Source organism: Athene cunicularia (genome assembly GCF_003259725.1).
Source record: "Athene cunicularia isolate RWA chromosome 26 unlocalized genomic scaffold, athCun1 chr26_part1, whole genome shotgun sequence".
Classification (NCBI taxonomy): Eukaryota; Metazoa; Chordata; class Aves; order Strigiformes; family Strigidae; genus Athene; species Athene cunicularia.
This window is the reverse complement of record NW_020799136.1, coordinates 1,941,417-1,946,046: the sequence shown is the minus strand read 5'-3', so window position 1 is coordinate 1,946,046 and position 4,630 is coordinate 1,941,417. Positions and strand designations below refer to the sequence as shown.

The 4,630-nt window shown below is 52.9% G+C and overlaps 1 pseudogene; it reads left to right on the top strand.

Annotated features, from left to right (window-relative positions):
• LOC113488795 overlaps positions 1-4,403 on the top strand; it is a 351,505-nt pseudogene extending 347,102 nt beyond the window's left edge.
• Positions 4,404-4,630: the final 227 nt, after the last annotated feature.

The window sequence follows — 4,630 nt, the reverse complement described above, 5'->3', positions numbered from 1 at the left end:
CTGTAGGTTTCCTCCCCAGCACAGGAGGTGGGGGGGAACTGGGGTGAGTTTTAGGATTTTGAAGTCCAGCTAGAATTCGAATCTTTCTTGTCGTCTGTCCCCCACCCCCCCAGCCTTGAGTCCTCTGAACTACTCTGCACTAAGTGGGGTGCAAAGGCTGCTCAGGCCCGGCCATACCTCTGTGGTGTGGTCCTCACTCTCGAGAGTTCCGCATTTAAAATGAGTGTGGAAATGGCCTTGGGGTGTGGAAGCAGAGGGGCCACCCCCCCACACACACACCTTGTTGGTCTGCAACTGGAAGCCAGTTCATCAGCGAGTGCAGAAATCTGAACCATCTCCAGCAAAACCAGCCTGGGAGATGCTGCTCTGGAAAGCTGAGATCCTTCAAATTAACCTAAAACGTAAATGACCGCGTTAGGTGAAGCCGCTAAATGCAGACCCTGCATCGTCCTACCAGGGAAAGAGTTAACAAATGTAATCAACAGCAGGCTGTTAATTTTTTTTGTGTCCTTAAGCAGCAGGGAATTTCTTCCTCATCTATCCAGGAAGATACAAGGACAGGCAGACGCTACACTTGAATGTCTGCATCATTTTAATTACATCAGTTCATTAATATTCATTTAGCACTTTACAAGTGCTGAGTAGTAGTAAATTAGGTGCCTCCCTGGTGCCTCTCGAGTGTCAGTGGGGCAATTTTGAAGGTGTGGGGGGGAGTGGGCTGCTAAGCAGAGCCCCTCTCCTCCCGGCCCGGGTGACAGAGATGCTCAGCCCGGGGAGGGGGGGATGTGGGGGGGTGTGGAGCTCCAGGCCAGCCCGCTGCTCGGGAGGTGTCGCATTTAGAGTCAGGTAAAGCAAACAGCTTGTGCCTGCACGTGAGGTGTTTACTGTCCCGTGCCATGAATTATGTAAGATGCCAGAAGCAGCATCCTCTCCAGCACGGTTTAATTCCTTGCAGTTCCACACCCAACACCTACTCTTTGGACACAGGGTTAATCTGTTCGTGCCCATCCACTGGGATGCCTTCGCCTCTTCTTGGAGCTGTGAGCAGGCACTAAGAAAACTGGCTCATCTCTCCAATTCGTTCCAGGCGTTCCCTCCAGCCAGCCCTCCGTGGCATGGGCCACGCTCCCTTGTTTAAGGTGGCTGGGAGGTGTCTCAGCGGAGACCCGAGCCGCCTGTCACCCCTAGCTGGAGCAGCCCGGAGCTGAGGCTGTTCTCGATCGCGCAGTCCTGGCCGCACCTTTAGTAAATCTTTCCGCCTTTGACATGTGGGATTATCTTTTACGTGGCCTAAGAGAGGCCACGTGAAGCGTAGGAAGCAGCTTTGCATTGAATTGTGGGGCTCTCGGGAGTCCCGCTGCAGAGGAGGCGTTGCGGACCGGGTGGGAAATTCACAGGTTGTCTCCGGTTTTTGTGCGTGTTCCAAGCCCAGACGTGTCTCAAAGTCAGCGAGCGCTCAGGATGCTCAGGACTGTAAACGTTTCCGTATCTCTTCTTCCCCATATGTGAAATGAGGATGGTAAAAATGTACGCACCTCTGTAAGTGCCAGAGATTTATAGATAGACGCCTTATCTCCTCCAGCTCACCACCTTGCAGATCTACCTCCACAATTAATGTCTGAAAGCCACGTCACACCTACTCCCTCTCCCACAGCCGCTGATTTACTTTGGAAACAAGCTGGTGGCTCAGTCTGGGGTTTCAAAGAAGATACTTTTGTGTAGCTGGAGGAAAGAAGTCAGGGAGCCAGCTCTGACATCTTTCAAATTTGGCTGTGCTTCCCCCGTGAGAATTCATTACGGAAGATGCTGCGTTATCTCCCTGATGTCCTTTTTGCCATTAGCTCTTCACCTAAGTGCCTCGTGCAGCGTTCTCCAGGAAAGTGGTGGCTGCTGCTTCAGCCTCTCTCCTCTCTCCTCCAAAGGAGCTGCTGGCTGAGGGTCCCCAAGCCCCTGCCTGCGCAGACATCCCTGCCTGCACTCTTTGTCACAGCCCCGTGTTGCCGAAGCTCTACCCCCTTCTCTGTTCCTGGGTACGTTTGGGGTCCCTTTCTGCTCCTTCCAGCATCCAGCACTGGAAGGAGAGCGGTGTTCTCCCTGCCCGGGAGCAGTGCAGAGCCGTGTGGCAAGGCTGGCAGCTTTCCCCGGCCGAGCTCCCCACTCACTGTGGGGTTTCAGAGCCCCGCGGGTCCGGCTGATGTGGGCAGCCCGGGCAGGTGACCCGCGGAGCCCGCACAGCCCGGCCGTGACTTCGGCGTGGCCGTGCTGCACGGAGCAGGGGTGATACCAGAGCTGCTGGCAAATAGGTCTGTAATATCAGATAAGTCAGTTGACAATGAACTTGGCACCTTTCCTGCAGGGAAGCAGAGCACTTGCTGGGGTCAGGGTTTGAGTGCAGGGCGGAGGGTGTGCTCGTACCTGCCGTGGCTGCCCCGGCTGGGTCAGCAGGTCTGTGCTCCGTCTGTCCTCGGTAACTGCTGAAGGGAGACGGGTGAATCGATGCGTCTATTCGCCACTAAAACCTGGTGCTGGAGGAGGGATTTTCTCACACGTCCCCACAACCCACCTGCGCGTGGGGCAGGGACTCGCGGTGTGCTCGGGGCACGTCCTCTGCCAAATGGCTGCACCCCGCGATGCCCCACCTGCTCCCCGCCAGCCCGCTGCCTTTGAGAACGACGGTTCCTCAGCAGTTTTCTCTAAGTGGATGAAAAGCAAACGTGATGATTTGCTTCACGGTGATGCCGTGACCTTTCAGGTGAAGGGGATGCAGATCTCCCTGCGGGTCGGTGGTCCAGCTCTGCTTCCAAAGCAACTCAGCTTCGTGGCTGAGGGAGCAAGGGGGAAGGGGATCATGTTAGAGACGTAATCATTCCGAATGGTGGGTTCCTGCAATAAAACAATTTTCACAGAGCAAAATTAAAAGAGACATTAATGCAACAGTTAACAGCAACTAACTGCTGGGGGGAGATGTGTCGGCTTGCTTGTTCTGTTTATGGGCTTCATACAATTCCATCAATATTGATGTGTGATGCCTTTGATTTTGACACTAATCATTGCTATGAATTAAATTTGCAGCCATATAATTAGGACTGCTATTAATAGGGCCTCAAGCTAAGCACTGCTGTGCTAGTTGTCTTTTTCCTGATGGAAAACGGCATCCACAGAACTCAGCTAATGTGTTTTGCCTGGTAGATGCTGAGACTGATGTGAAGATTATACTTGCTATATTTAGAGGGGCTCCTCTGAAAGGCAAGATGCATGGGAAGGGTCTGACTCGGAGGTTTCCCAAGAACCATACCAGAGTTGCCCTTAAACTTCCTAGTAGTTTGCTGCTCTTCTCTTAGGCTTAGTGGGAGAAAGAAGGATTGCAGGAAGAGAAGAGTAACCCTCGGTTTGAAGGGCTGCTACTTCAAGCTTTGTTTCCATTTCATCTCTCCTTCCTCGTGCAAATCTCTCCATTTATTTCCCCTACCCAGTGCTGTTTCAGCTCCCTCTGTCCCTGTGCATGCCTGGTTTCATTTCATCAGGCTGAGCACAGTGGCTGGGATAGCAGCATGGCTCACCACTAAAAATCAATCTTGTATTTCATCCCAAGAGGTCTGTTTCTTATTAGATCTAATAAATCAGTGAAGTGCCCTTCATTCAGCTTGTCAATGGAGGACATTGTTTGTGATCAAGAATAAATAAATGTCTCTTCTATGTCTGACAGTGCACCGTCTATGTATTATTTTGCCATCACGCTGTGCGTGCCTGCTGTAGGAGGAACGCAGGTCCTGCAGCGGGAGCCAGCAGCCTCGCTGTCCCTCGCCATCCCTCTCCATCCCTCGCTGTCCCTCGCCTATGTCCCCGTGAGCTGGGAACACCCCGGCATGGCACATGTGAGGCCCCTGGGGAAAAGCAGTAACAGTGATGTTGTTCCTGGTTTTCACCCCGCAGTGAGTGGCTCCTGTGGTGATAAATCTTTGATATGTGCCCAAAGACGCTCCGAGGTGTGGGGCATGTTCCTCGGTGCTGGTTTGTTGGATGCCAGGGCTGGGTTCTGCGCCCGGGGGAAACAAAGTGCTCTGCATCGTGTCTTCTGTGTAAACTTTGGTGCTGCAGGCAAGAACCCGGGTTTGGTCATTTCAGATGCCCGGAAAGATAGCGTGTGCATCTCCATTCTCACCCGATCCTCCTGGATAAAGGGGCTCAGGGTTGTTCCCAACTCCCGTAACGCGCTGTCCCAGCGGCAGCTGCGCTGCTCGTGGCTGGAATCAGTTCTGGTGTCCAAGGTCACCTGTGAGGAGCTGCTCGGGCTCTGTCTGGAGGAGAAGTACTACAGAAAAATACGTAGTGCTGGAACTAGTTTTCCTGATTGGAAGCACGTTCCTGTTTACGTGTTGAAGGCCTGGACGCAGGGTGTGTAGCGCCCGTCCTTGCAAAAGCAGAGCTTCGCCTGTGCTGAAAGCGAGGGACGGTGACACCCGATGGGATTGCGCCGTCGGGGGAGAGGCAAACTTTTAAGTGCGTTGTTACGTCTCGGTATGTGATAGTTTTATTCAGCTTGGCTGATTTAATTTGTTCCATTAGTGGGAATAAAGTAGGTCTTTCGCAATGAAATATACGTCCGAACCTGTCCTTATCTGACTTCATT